Source organism: Elephas maximus, chromosome 9 (genome assembly GCF_024166365.1).
Source record: "Elephas maximus indicus isolate mEleMax1 chromosome 9, mEleMax1 primary haplotype, whole genome shotgun sequence".
Taxonomy (NCBI): domain Eukaryota; kingdom Metazoa; phylum Chordata; class Mammalia; order Proboscidea; family Elephantidae; genus Elephas; species Elephas maximus.
The window spans coordinates 53,055,330-53,070,902 of record NC_064827.1 but is presented as its reverse complement, the minus strand read 5'-3'; the positions used below and the strand labels follow the sequence as shown (position 1 = coordinate 53,070,902).

The 15,573-nt window shown below is 36.4% G+C and overlaps 1 long non-coding RNA gene and 1 pseudogene across 1 annotated transcript in view; both read left to right on the top strand.

The window, feature by feature from the left end:
• Positions 1 to 2,581: 2,581 nt before the first annotated feature.
• LOC126082606 (uncharacterized) overlaps positions 2,582 to 15,573 on the top strand; it is a 105,614-nt gene continuing 92,622 nt past the window's right edge. Inside the window, exon 1 of the long non-coding RNA XR_007518583.1 lies at positions 2,582 to 2,616. This is a non-coding gene — a long non-coding RNA (uncharacterized LOC126082606). The remainder of the gene's footprint in view (positions 2,617 to 15,573) is intronic.
• On the top strand, positions 4,371 to 4,676 carry LOC126082604 (U6 snRNA-associated Sm-like protein LSm3; annotated as a pseudogene).

Here is a 15,573-nt window from a genome sequence, read left to right as displayed (position 1 = left end):
TTCTTTTGGTCCCTCATACGGAAGGCAGGGACCGTCAGATAATCCCCATTTGTCTTCCAGTACCAAATCTACAACTGCACTTGCATTTCTTGAGAGTTCTCAGAACTCTGCTTGATCCTCCTTCAGTAACATGTTGCAGAAAAACTTAAGATCCTAATCACCTTAAAGCTCTTTATTGATTTGTGTGAGTTTGTCCTTCCAGACTGAAGGCAAATCATTGAACATAATTGCTGAGCATGCATTCTAGGCTTTAGTTTGATCTCAACTGTATGAAGAGGGCAATAATTGGAAGTTTTCCTACTTGAGGAATTGTCTGAAATGCACCTCTCAAGGACTAAGTTTCCTTTTTAGAATGTGATTAGTTGAGATCTACAATGGAAAGCTACCAATCATTAGCTTTTGTTATGTGTTTTAATATTATATTGCTTCAATTATATTGTTTTAGTGTTTCATACACTTTAAATTAAGTTCCAAAAGAAAAATCAAAAACAGTTTTAGTAACATCAGTTGTAGCATTTTGATTACTTTCAATCTCAAGGGAAAAGCCAGTGAATTCACTTTAACAAAATCTGACGTTGTCTATGCTCTTATGTGGTTCTCTATTATTATTGTTTACTTGCTTTTTATGACACACCTGTCAGGACATTCAAGAGGACATAGTACTGCTTTGTATTGCTTTGTGTTTGTGTGTTTTCATTGTAAGTGATTTACTATTAAAGTATTATCAAAGTGATATATGGGTATGGTTAAAAAGCTACATTCTTCTACCTCACACTCCTTCCAAACTCTGTAGTTATATATGCCAGAAACAACAACTACCAACCCTTCCACCCTTTTCTTTTGGTAGTTACCACTTGATCTCTATTCAGTGCTGTCCAACAGAAATTTCTGCAATAATAGGTAGGTAATGTATTTGCTCTTCTACTGTGATTAACATATGCGGCTGTTGAGCCCCTGAAATGTGGGTAGTAACACTGAGAACTTAAAATTTTAATTAAATTTTAAATCAATTAAATGACCACTTAGTAGTGGTTACTGTCTTAGACAACACAGCTGTACTTAATCTGCTTCAACTATTTTTCTGGTTTACTTATTTTAGATATTATTTTTATTGCTATGGGATATACCTTATAGACATCTTCCCCCCATTCATCCATTATCACCTTTTAAAATTGAATTTTTCTCTCAGTTATCTTAGTAACTTTGAAATAATTCACCAATCCTTTATGTACTTCTTTCAACAATGATGCATAGAACCTGTTGAATGGTATTAACTCTCTTTCCTTTTCTATAGTTTTTTGTACTTTTATCTCAATATATCCTCATGTGTTTAACAATTAAAATGCCTTCTGTAATCATAATTCAACTTCATAATTTTGAATATAGTTTGCACAAATCAAAAATCTGTAAACGCTCCTTATATATATTGCGACTGGTAAATGTTATGTACTCTAAGTCCCAGTGGTTATTGTATTTATCTCTCACACTGCTTTTGTGTTTTTTGCTTTATTTTTCTGGCATTTTTAAATTAATATTTTCTGGCACTATTTAAAATTATTAAGGCTTTTATTTTATTTTCTAATTTCTCCATTCAATCAAACATTCTATAGTGCTTTTTTGTTTCAGAGACCTATCTGCAATGGCCTGCTGTTCTCTACCTTCAACCGGGACAGGTTGTTCTTTAGATGTGCTGAACAGCTGTCAGCTTGGCGCCTCCATTCTCTAATTTCCAGAATTGTTTTTGCTACTTCCTTTATCCCATGATTCCACTTCATTCTTTTTCTTGATTTTGAGAGGTTTATCCTCTGGAAAATTTCCCAAGAAATATTGGGCATGTCATAGTTAAACTTTCTGAGTCACTGCTTATTTTAAAATGTCTTTGTTTTACCCTGACACTTGGTTGTAAAGTTAGCTTGGTATAGAATTCTGCACTGAAAATAATTTTTCCCTCAGGATACTGAAGGCATTGATTGATTGTAGTCTTGTCTCAGGATAGCTTTTAAGAAGCCAAATGCCATGTGTATCCTCTCTCCTTTGTAGGCTACCTGTTTGTTCCATCGAAAATTGTTAGTGGATGCTTTTTTATGCTTAGCTTTGTTCTGGACAACCATAGATTTCATATTAGAAATTTGCCTCTGGGATATATATATATTTGTTTGTTTAGTTTTTGTTCCATTTGTTTGAAAATGCCTTTTAAACTCAATGAAAGATCCCAGTTTTTCTTTATAATTCATGCTACCTTAAACCATGCTTCCTGGGCCTTACCTTCCCTGAAACTTCTGGAAATCGGCTGTAGTATAAGTTTGGACATCTCATACAGAGTAGGGTAGGTCTCACTAAGTGATATATATATACACTTTTGTTTTTATTATATATATATAATAAAACCAAATATATATATTTTTATATATATATATTTGGTTTTTGGTTTCCTCTACTAAAATGCCCTGTTGCAAAGAGGGTGTAAGCCCTTTCCTCATAAACTAAATTAGCAGATGATCCCAGAGAGATAAGAAAATAGAAGTGTTTTTTCTTATTTTAGAAAATTCATCAAGTCTCGGTATCGAAAAGGAAGATCAGCCAATAAGGAGAAACCACACCATCACTCTCCCTAAGGTATTAATGTCAAATTTTTAAAGCTGTGAGTTTAAAAGTTCTTCAGGTAATTTCAAACTTTTAATGTAATATTTTTCTTCACCTATGGTAATTTATTCCGGTTCTTTCTATCTCATCTCATCAGCAGCTCACAACTGATTCAAAACTGAAATGCTCTTCTAGATGTGTCCCTTTTCGTTTCAGTGTCTATCAACAGAATTTTCATAAGGCAAAAATCCTGTTGGGAAGAGAAGCACACATAGCAATAATCTGATAACGTAGACTACGTTTGAGGTTGCTCAAAACAAAATCATGGTGGCAACTAAGTCTTTAATTGCACATAGAGAATTCTAGGCCTTTATTTTCCCCTTTGGTCTGGCTCTTAATTGGGTTTATCACATCTACTGTCCTCTGAAGTTTCTTTAATTTTTGTCTTGAAATCTTCATAAAAGGCATAAAATTAATTCCTGATCTGAGAAGTTGTATTTTCCCCAAACTCTTAATTTCAGATTTCCTCTGAAAGGATATACATTTTAAAAATGAGAAACCCGGCTTGCACCTGAGAATGTGTCCTGATTTTAAAAAATATTTAACCTACCGAGTTTCTTCCTGTTTACCCATATGCCACCAAAATTTATCTTATTTCTATTCTTTGTATTGATTAGGTTTCTTTCCAAGTTTTGTTCTCCTGGTCTGGGTATTCCTGCTTTCATTACATTGACTGGGTTTTTCTCAAGCATATATCTCCTTGTGATTAATTAACTCTGAATTATGTTTGAATTTCTTTCCACGTACATTTGACTGATGGAACTTTTTTCTTGTAGGAAGCTTCTGTTGGGAAGCCAGAACCTAGCTCAGAATAAAATTTTCAAGATTAATCACATTTTATAGGTTATCTCAGGATGATAAAGTATGGTGTACTTAAGCAGATTTCCTTATTGTTTTTATGATTTTTATATCTCTAGAGTGTTGGCGGTCAAAATGATTAAGAAAGATAAAAAATAATTCTGATAATTTTTAAAGGCCCTCAAGAAGTATTATTTTCATTGTAGAAAGAGAAAACAGGAAATGGCAAGTTTTCCCAGTAGTTCTGGAAGATGTGATTGTTTTCTTTTTATTCATTTACCTGTCACTAAATGATCACTATTATTTGGTTTTAATACTAAGGAAACAACTTGATAATAATTTAATAATCACAAGTAGTTACCAAACAAGTACTTCCGAGAATACCTTCTGCATATGAATATTTTGGATTGAAATACTTGAAAGTATATCTCTAAGCCAATGATTCCCGTGTGTATGTAGGTACGTGAGCACAAGTGTGTGGCTACGTATGTAGAAAGCATGTTACTTGGAAAACCTGAAACTTGTGTCCTTTCTCACCACCCTGAACCCCAAAATATCCTGATATGCCGCTTTCCAGATTAGCCTAACTAAGTCAATGCTGTAGTGAATCATGAATGAAAATGTGTTACAACCTTGTGGCAGCAAAATGGATGAGAAATAGCCATCGAGTGGAGAAAAAGCCTTTAAGTATAGAGAAACAGCAAGATGGTAGAACACAACCCTGGAGTGTGTTGGGGGCATCAAGGTGGTGTCTCCTAATTAAGATAATACTGAAATATCAAGTTGTGGACCAGCCCCATAGCCAATGCTGTGACCTGAGAAATCTGTTGTTTGGATGAGAGAAATGTGTTGATTACTGGAAATTTTCTATCACCCCTGTAAACTTTCTACTAATTATGGTGCCATTAAAAAGTTCCATCAGCAGAAACATGGAGGATGATATGGACCAGCAGCAAACTACCAACACTGTAAAGGAGCCCCTGGATCTCAGCAGGCTCCTGGCTGAGCACATTTATGTGAAAATGTGAAATGACCAAGAGCTTTGAGGAAGTATATATGCTTATGATCAACACTGAAATATGATATTGGGAGATATGGAAGAAAGTATGACTACTATAGAAATTGAAGAAGAAACTTATGAAGAGATATATAAATCATTAAGACAGAATATCCCAATGTTCTTTGCCTGGGAAGATGATGTTGTACTAGTTGCCTCTCTATTGAGAGTTGGCTGAAACAAAGAATTTATCCTGTGTAGAAAAGAGGAGATTTTATACAATTTCTTCCTCAATGTACAATATATTTAAAAGAGAAACCTGCATAATTTTGATATGCAGAAATGACTAAGGATTCTTCCACTCCTGAAATGAACTGATTTGGAGATAATTTGTAAGTTCCTTTTTTTAAGTGAAAGTTTACAGCTCAAGTTAATCTCTCATACAAAATTTTTGTACACATATTGTCACGTGACATAGCTACAACCACTACAATGTGACAGCACATTCTCCCTTTCTACCACAGGTTTCCCTTGTCCATCCAACCAGCTCTTATCCCTTCCTGCCTTCTCATTCTGCCTCCAGACAGGAGCTGCCTATTTGGTCTTCATGTATCAGCTTGAACAAAGAAGTACACTCTTCACGAGTATTATTTTATGTTTTATAGTTCAGCCTAGTCTTTGTCTGAAGAGCAGTCTTCAGGAATGCTTTTAGTTCTGGGTTAACATAGCATCTGGGGGCCATGACCTCAGGGGTTCCCCTAGTCTCAGTCAGACCATTAAATCTGGTCATTTTACGTGAAACTGAGTTCTGTTCCACACTTTTCTCCTGCTCAGTCAGGGACTCTCTGTTGCGTTCCTTGTCTGGGTGATCATTGGTGGTACCTAGGCACCATCTAGTTCTGGTCTCAGGCTGATGGAGTCTCTGGTTTATGTGGCCCTTTTGTCTCTTGGGCTAATGTTTTCCTTGCATTTTTGGTGTTCTCATCCTCCTTTGCTCCTTGTGGGTTGGGACCAACTGATGTATCTTAGATGGTTTTTCGCAAGCTTTTAAGACCCCAGACACCACTCACCAAAGTGGGATGCAGAACATTTTTCTTAATAAACTTCGTTATGCCAGTCGACCTAGATGTCCCCTGAAACCACGGTCCCCAGACCCCACCCCCAGCTACTCTGTCCCTTGAAGTGTTTGGTTGTGTTCAGAAAACTTCTTAGCTTCCGGTTTAGTCCAGTTGTGCTGACTTCCCCTGTATTGTGTGTTGTCCTCCCCTTCAACCAAGATGATTCATGTCTACTATCTAGTTACTGAATTCCCCTTTCCCTTCCTCCCACCCTCATAACCATCAAAAAATGTTATCTTCTTGAGTTCTTATAATAGTGGTCTCATACAGTACTTGTCCTTTTGTGACTGGCTAATTTCACTCAGCATAATGCCCTCTAGATTCATCCATGTTGTGAGATGTTTCACAGGTTTGTCATTGTTCTTTAACATCGTGTAGTATTTCAATGTGTATATGTGTACCATAATTTGTTTTTCCATTCATCTGTTGATGGGCACCTAGGTTGTTTCCATCTTTTTGCTATTGTGAACAGTGCTGTGGTGAACATGGCTGTTCATATATCTATTTGTATGATAGTTCTTATTTCTCTAGAATATATTCCAAGGAGTGGGATTGCTGGATTATATGGTACTTCTATTTCTAGCTTTTTAAGGAAGTGCCAAATCGATTTCCAAAGTGGTTGTGCCATTTTACATTTCCACCAGCAGTGCATAAGTGTTCCAGTCTCTGCACAACCTCTTCAACATTTATTGTTTTGTGTTTTTTGGATTAGTGCCATCCTTGTTGGGGTGAGATGGTATCTCATTGTAGTTTTGATTTGAATTTCTCTAACAGCTAATGATCACGAGCATTTCCTCGTGTATCTGTTAGCCTCCTGAATGTCTTTGGTGGAGTACCTGTTCATATCCTTTGCCCATTTTTAAAATTGCGTTGTCTTTTTGTTATAGAGGTGTTGCAGTATCTTGTGGATTTTAGAGATTAGACCCTTATTGAATATGTCATAGCCAAAAATTTTTTCCCAGTTTGTAGGTAGTCTTTTTACTCTCTCGATGAGCATAAGTGTTTGATTTTTAGAAGTTCTCAGGTATCTAATTTCTCTTCTGGTGTTTGTGCATTGTTAGTTATGGTTTGTATTCTGTTTATGGCATATATTAGGCTTAATTTGCAAATTCTTAAGCTAAATGGCATTTTCATTTTTCTCCAACCTTTTCAATAAATGTAGTCATGAAAATGCAGAACTCTTTTCCAGGAGTTGGTTTGCTCCATTGTTTTGCAGTTAATTTCAATTAAATTGGTGTTTTTTTTTTTTTTTTTTTGGTTAAAAAAAAAAGTTCCATCAGCAGGATAACCCCATCCCCAATAGTGATCCCATTTTGGAATTAATCTGAATGGCTTTTTCTCTGTTCTTTCCCTCTTGACCAAGGGAAGTGCTAGGATTTAAGTTCTCTGATCTTCTCTAAGTTCAAATTCGATTAGTTTTCCGTTTGTAAAGGACCTAAAAAATTTGTGTCTTCTAAAAATTTTTTTTCTAGACCCACCAACATGAAATAAATCTGGTCCCAACTACATGACTGTTCCATTAAATATACTCTCTCTCATTTAAGCATATCAACTCAGAAACTGTGTGTCCTTCCAACAAACAAACAAACAAAAACTGTCATACATGCCAAAACACACAATAAAATGAAGCTTGGTTGAAAAAGACTGCCCCATTTAGCTTTATGTAAAAAAGCTGTATGATGAAATCTTGAACCACATGAGTTGAGATGCTGTGTGAGTGTCTTTGGCTGGGTTCTCTCAAGGAGCAAAACCAGTAAAGCATATATATAAACATATACAGACACTTACTTTAAGGCAATGGCTCACATAGTTGTGGGGTTTGGCAAGTCCCAAATGGGTCAGGTGGCAAGTTGAAGCCTTCTTCTGGCTCACGTGGTTGCAGGGGCTGACAAACCCAAAATCTCCAGGTAAGCAACAAGCTGCTAGCTCATGAGGTCATGGGAGCTGGTAAATCCAAAATTTGCAGGTCAGATAGCAGGCTAAAATTGTCTCACATTCTGAGAACTAGAGGTCAGCTGACAAAAAGAACACAGGGTTAAGAGAGGGAGCTTTGCCAGAACATCCCATTTATATACTGGAGGCAGATCCCAAACCCAAGGAAACTCCCCTTTCAACTGATTTGTTGCTCACATCTGATCACAAAATGGAAGATGATTATATAGTGTTTGCCAAACTGCTGAGAACCATGGCCTACCCAATTTGACACATAGCATTAACTGTCACAGTGAATAACAGAGAATATTTGTTCCCCATTGCCTCCCCTCTCCAGTAGCATAGTACTCTTCCAATCTCTTCCTTTCTTTGCACTGATATAACAGGTTTAGTAAGTAAAAGAGAATATTCACTGATCAGATCATTAAAAGTTCTGAGCCTATGGCCAACTAATTTTAGACAAGGGACCAAGACCATGAAATGAAGAAGTAATAATCTCTTCAACAAATAAGACTGGGACAACTTGATATCTACATGCAAAAGAATGAAGTTAGATTCCTACCTCATTTCACACTCAAAAATTAACTCAAAATAGATCAAAGGCCTAAATATGTGAGCCAAAACCATAAACATTTCGAAGAAAACATAGGAGTAAATCTGTATGTAATTTTAGTAATGACTTCTTAGACATGACACCAAACCATGAGCAACAAAAGAAAAATTAGATAAATTGTACTTCATCAAAATTAAAAACATTTGTGCATCAAAGGAAATTACCAAGAAAGTGAAATGAAAACCTACACAAGAGGAGAAAATATCTGTGAATCTTATAGTTGATAAGGGTCTAAAATTCAAGATATGTAAAGAACTCTTACAAATTCAACAACAAAAGAAAACCCAATTAAAAAATTTAACAAAGTGCTTAAATAGAATATCTCCAAAAAAGATATACAGATGGCCAACAGCATATGAAAATGCTCAATATCATTAGTCATGAAATAAAAAATCTAAACCAGTTACTGTTGAGTAGATTTCTACTCATGGCAACCTCATTTCAGAGTAGAACTGTACTCCATAGGGTTTTCAGTGGCTGTGATCTTCCAGAAGTAGATTGTCAAGCCTTTTTTCTGAGGCACCTCTGAGTGGATTGAAACTGCCAACCTTTTGGTAAGTAGCTGTGCACTTAACCTTTGTGTCACCCAGGAACAAATTCATTAGTCATTAGGGGAATGTAAACCAGGACCACAGTGAGATGCAGCTTCATAGGGATAACTATAATAACAAAAAGAAAGAAAAACAGAAAACAAGTGTTGCCTAGAATATGGTGATGGTTCTTCAGAATTTTTAAGAATTATCATATATCTAGCAATTCCACTCCTAAGCATATACCCAAAAGAATTAAAAATAGGACCTCAAACAAATACATGCACGAACATGTTCACAAACCCATAAAACCCATTGCTGTTGAGTCGACGCTGACTCATAGCGACCCTATAGGACAGAGTAGAACTGCCCCATAGGGTTTCCAAGGAGAGCCTGAGGGATTCAAAATGCTGACCTATCGGTTAGCAGCTGAGCTCTTAACCACTACACCACCAGGGTTTCCCAAGTGTTCATAGCAACACTATTTATAATAGCCAAAAGGTGAAAAGAGCACAAATGTCCATCAACAGATGAATGGATAAACAAATTGCAATTTATACATACAACAGAAATTATTCATCTATATAAAGGAGTGAAATACTGAAGTATACTACGGTGTGTGTGAACATAGACAAAAAATGTCATGTATTGTCTGGCTCCACTTATATAAAATATCCAGGATACAAAGTAGATAAATACATGCAGACAGGACACAGATTGCTGGTTGTCAGGGCCTGGGGGTAGGGTACAATTGTAAGCAACTGCTTAATGCCTATGGGGTTTCCTTTTAAAAAAAAAAAAAATTTTTTTTTTTGGGGGGGTGATGGAAATGTTTTTGAACTAGATAAAGGTGGTGGTTACACAACATCATTATGAATGTGCTTGATGCCACTTAATTATCTGTGCTAAAATGGTTAATTTTATGATATGTGAATTTCACTTCAATAAAAAATAAAAAGATAAAATAACACACATATACACATTCTGAGTTTTACCTTCCCCATCAATAAAATGGGAATAACAACAATAATAGGATTGCAATATCAACAATAATTGATCTCAATTTAGTTTGAGGATAAATGAGATAACACAGTAAGAGCTTAACAAAATGTATGTCTCAGACTTTGTCTTCTGCTGTTTCTCAAGACTCCTCCAACAGAGCCTAGGAGATGATTTGGGGCTAATGTAGTAATAAAACAGCAGCAAAAACTTTCATTCTTAAACATAAATACCAGTGCTGCCTTTTTGCTCTTTGTTACCACTTTTTCAGTCAGTGCAAACTTATCGAGTCCCCTCTATATGTGAGGAAGTTACTGAGTATAACTGGCTTGACAGAAAAGAAATGGTCCCTATCGTAGTGAAGCATATACTGTATTAGCAAAACAGACATTAATATAAAAGTACAAAAATTTACACATATCAGTAAGTCCCATAAAGAAAAATAGGAATGTTGCAGGTGTGATAGAATATTACGGGGTGGGGGATATCTTCTGATTTTGAGAGTCAGAGAAGGCTTCAGAGGTGATATCTAAGCTGAGACCTGAAGAATGAAAAGGTGAATGGTATAAAATCTTTTAGAGAACAGTGCTAAGTAGAGGGAACTACAACTCTAAAGTCCCAATGATGGAAAGGAGTTTGACACACTTTATAAAATGAAGGAGGGCTAATATACCTGGATGGTGCTTAGTTGATGAGAGGGAATGTGGCATGAAAGGAGTTTGGAAAGCAGACATATACATGGCTTACACGTTTGGGATTTTTTCCAAGTCCAATAGGAAATGATTGAAAGGTTTTAGAACAGAGAATATTATGATCAGATTCATATTTAAAACATCAATATGTTTTTCTGTGAAAAATAGAGACCAGTTCGGAATCATTTGTGATTGTCTCAGAAAATGGTTTAAACTAAGATCATATGGAATATATGGAAAGAGGAGTATAAATAGTTGAAATATATTTAGAAGGCAAAATCACACAACTGGTTGATAAATTGGTTGTGAAAGGGAATGATAAGGTAATTGTCAAAGGTTATTCAAACATTTGTGGTGAGAAATTGATCACAGGAAGATGACAGTTAATGAGACAGAGAAAAAGACAGGGGGTAATGGAAATGGTAGAGAGGATCATGAGTTCATTACGGCCATGTGAGTTTGAGACATTTAAATGAGCAAACGCTTGTGCTTTATCATCACTGGTAATTCAATCTCCTGCACTTGTTGTTGGCTTTTAGGTTCCATCAAGTTGGTTCTAACTCATAGCAACCCTATATACAACAGAATGAAACACCGCCTGGTCCTGCACACTCCTCACAATCATTGCTGTACTTGAGCCCATCGTTGCAGCCCACTGTGTCAATCCATCTCATTGAAGAGCTTCCTCTCTTTCACTGATCCTCTGATTTGCCAAGCATGATGTCCTTTCCCAGGGACTGGTCCCTCCTGATAACATGCCCAAAGTATGTGAGACGAAGTCTCTCCTCACTTCTTGGATGTTTTCTAGCTGTTCTTCTTCCAAGACACATTTGTTAGATCTTCTGGCGGTCCATGATATATTCAATATTCTTTACCCTTTGGTCTTCCTTATTCATTGTCCACTTTTTGCACGCATATGAGGAAATTGAAAATACCATCGCTTGGGTCAGGCACACCTTAGTCCTCAAAGTGACTTCTTTGCTTTTTGACACTATAAAGAGGCCTTTTGCAACAGATTTGCCCAATGCACTGTGTCCTTTGATTTCTTGACTGCTGCTTCCATGGGCGTTATTTATGGATCCAAGTAAAATGAAACCCTTGATGACTTTATATTTTGTCCATTTATCATGATGCTGCTTATTGATCCAGTTGTGAGGATTTTTATTTTCTTTATGTTGAGATATGTCTTAGTTATCTAGTGCTGCTGTAACAGAAATACCACAAGATGATGGCTTTAACAAACAAAAACTTATTCTCTCACAGTTTAGGAGGCTAGAAGTCTGAATTCAGTGCGCCAGCTCCAGGAAAAAGTTTTTTCTCTCTATCAGTTTTGGGGAAATGTCCTTGTCACCAATCTTCCCCTGGTCCAGGAGCTTCTTAGCACAGGGACCCTCGGCCCAAAGGACACATTCTACTGCTGGCTCGTCTTGCTTAGTGGTACTGAAGTCCCTATCATCTCTGCTTGCTTCTCTCTTTTATATCTCAAAAGAGATTGATTCAAGATACAACCTACTCCTTTAGATTGTGTCCTGCTTCATTAACATAAATGCCTCTAATCCTGCCTCATTAACATCATAGAAGTGAGGATTTACAACACATAGGATAATCACATCAGATCACAAAATGGTAGGCAATCACACAATACTGAGAATCATGGCCTAGCCAAGTTGATATCCATTTTTGGGAGACACAATTCAATCCATAACATTCTACCATTTGGCCCCTAAAATTTCATGTCCTTGCCACATGTAAAACATATTCACTCCATCATATCAGCCCAAGAGTCTTAAATCAACTTCAAGTGCAAATTCTAAAAAATTCCTCTTCATCTGTGAAACCTAGAATGAAAGTTACCTGCTTCCAAATACAATGGTGGAACAAGCAAAAGCTAGACATTTCCATTACAAAGGGGTGAAATTGGAGGGAAAGAAGGAATAACAGGCACTAAGCAGGTCAGCAGAACACATTGTATTAGCTCTCAATGCTTGAAAATAATTCTCTGTTTTCTGAGACAGCTTAGGAATGGTCCTGCCCTCTGGACTCTGGGTGCTGGCCACACTCTCTGAATTCTGGGTGGAGGCCCCTTGGCCCTGAGCTTCAGCTCCATCTTCCAGCCCCCCTTCAAGGGCAACTATGTTCCCTCAGCTTTAGGCAGATACACTGTCCTAGTCCATCTGAGTGTCGACTCCACCCCCTTGGGTCTGGCAGGCCCATACTTCTGCCAGTTGTGCATGGCAGCCTCTCTGCTTTGGACAGCAGATCTGGCCCCATCCTGCTGGCACATGTGAAAGGCACCCCCACACTCTGGAACCCAGTTGGTGAAGATCTGACTCTTTGAAGCCTAGGAAGCCATGGTCTCACCTTTTGAGACCCAGCAGGCTGTGGTTCCACTCTTGGAGACCCCAGAGTTTGTAGCTCTATCCTTTAAGACCGAGGCGGCGCTGCTTCCCTTCTCGTGCTCCTTGTCTCTTCAGCTTCTGCATCCTGGTTCCTTGGCCTCTAGTCTCGTCATCCCCTCTGCCCTTTGGGCATTTGGGCTGGCCAGGCCTCTGTCTTGCTTGGGCAAGTGTTACAAATCTCTTTAGCTCCACTAGTAAGTGCAATTAATATCATTAAATTGTAGATGTGAAGAACCTCGAAATGGCAAAAATCCTCATTTTATAGAAAACAAAATGCAGAATATGACTGACACAATGGAAACCAAATGATATGTGTAAAGATACATCAGGCAGATGGAAATTTGAAAAATAGGAGTAAATTAAAAAGTGTTCTGAAAAATTTGGAAACACAACACAATAGTAAGTGAAGGTATAAGGCAGTGATTATTTTGTTTACTTATTTTGGTGTGTTTGTAATATTTTTATAATATCCATGTTTTATTTTTTAAATAAAATGTTTTTAAAAGTATTATTCCTTGCTTGATTAATAACAAAGAATATTTTTGACAATGACAGCACATCAAAGGTGGTAAAACCTCAGAGGAAAAATATTTCATGTCTGAGAGTTTTGAAGTATTGAATTCTTTTTATAATAGGTTTCATTCATTTACTTGTCAAAAGTCAGTTGGAGCTAAGTTCTGAAAGGAATATGATAACTGCATGGAGCCATTCTTTTAGAGATAGCTATTAAATATTTAACAACATATGAAAACTGCCATTGCAGTAGGATTCTCACAGCAAGATTATCTGAGGTGAGAGTACAATATGCCTGAACATAGTTCTTCAAAAATGAAAAATTTTTTTGCATTCCGATCAGAAAGTCATCCTGCTCTGTTAAATTTGCAGTGCAGGAGGTAATAGTTTGGTTCGTTGTTTGGTTAAGCTGCATATGCTTGCTTTTTCAAAGCTAACTTTTCTCATTTTTGAAACTCACTATTTTAGTATGCTCAGTTCTGTTCCTTCTGAACAACTTCATGGATGTTCAATAATAGTTCAGTTACCAAGAACAGACTTGCATGTATCATGGTCCTTGGGGACCTACGGTCACATAAAAAAACACGTGATAAGAGGCAGAATTTTAGGAGATTTTGTTGACTTCATTTTGTTCATAATAACTATTGATAAATTGGGAATTTTTAAGTTTAATCTTGTTTCAGCGATTCCTGTACAAAGATTTTGCAGCCAGTCTCACTTCTCCACTCTACTGCCATTCTACTCCCACCATATGGAGTATTGGAAGATTATTAAAATGAATAATTAAACTAAGAGAAACACAACAGGGTCAGGTTAGTTTTATTGTAATAACTTGGAAACAATATTATTGAAAGTTTATAAAAGGAAATGGAAAAGTATCTATAATATCCCCACTCTAATGCAGTTATAGATATCATGATAATACAGTATTTTAAAATTTCTTCAATATTTATTCTGCTCTCAAAAGAGAGACATTTAGAATAACTGGTTCAGTCTCTTCAACAGCTCTGTGTCACACAAAGGACTATGCAATTCAAGGGCCATAACAACTAGATATAATTTATCTTGGATTAGATACTAAATTAGATACTAGACATTGTTACTGTAATATAAGGAACTTGAATAGCAACTGAATATTTGTTATGATAATTTTTTAAATGTAAAGATGGAGATTGTAGCATAAAAATATATGTTCAATATGATCTTATTTTCTGAAATTAAATGTATCTATGTGTACATGCTCACATTTAGGAACTTTATATAGATTTTTCTCTAATGATATTTCCATGATGGAAATGTGAGGTCTTTAGTTTTCTTATTTTTGTTTATCAATATATTCTATTTATCCGTAATTCATATATATTGCTTCTGTCATAACAACTTTTTTTAAAGTACCGAAAAGAAAGAGAGAATTTAAAGGTCATTTTGGAGTAAGGTATGTGGTAAGCAACAATCGATATCCAGTTTGGAGTAATAAAAATAAATTACAGATAACAGCACTATTTAACATTTAACATTATCCTAACTCTCCTATCAATAGAGTATGATCTTGAAATCAAAGCAACAAGTTATTCTCTCTTCATAACTCAATGGTGGTTCACTTTTATGCATATGGGTGTTAATCATAGCCAATAAAAAAAAAAAAACCCGTTGCCATCCAGTAGATTCCAAGTCATAGCCACCCTATAGGACAGAGTAGAACTGCCCCATAGAGTTCCAAGGAGCGTCTGGCGGATTTGAATTGCCAACAGTTTGGTTAGCAGTTATAGTACTTAACCACTACGCAACCAGGGTTTCTGATAGCCAATAAAAGGATCTGAAAACGTGTGCTTTTTTGAGAAAATGTATTTGAAGACTGATTAATAACTTTCACGTAACCAAACAGCTTTTGAAATGCAATTGCTTCAGCATAAAGTGATACTCATGCTAACAGTTGAAGTTTGGACAATTTAAGACTAAAAATAAAGGTTAAAGCTAAAGACTTTTGGCTGAACATAGCTAACAGTACCCACTTTGCTGCCAACATAGAAACCTGTTGGGTTTTCACTTTGAAGGACTTGTGCTAAAAAGAAAAAAAAATTTTTTCCACCAGTGGAATCTTGGCCTTATTTTTAAAGATAGTGTGTGACATGCCTTTTTTTCCCTGGTTGGCTTAATTTTCTGTACTAGATCGAGAAGTAGCATTGACTGAAATTGTTGTACAGTAACTTTAATTACACTTGTTTGGCAGCAGTATTTCAGACGCATAAGCAAAGGTGAACAAATTTTGGCTTTACTTCAGGGGAAGAAAATGTTCGATTGAATATGTCTGTTGGAACTTTTCATGCCGAATGAGCCTT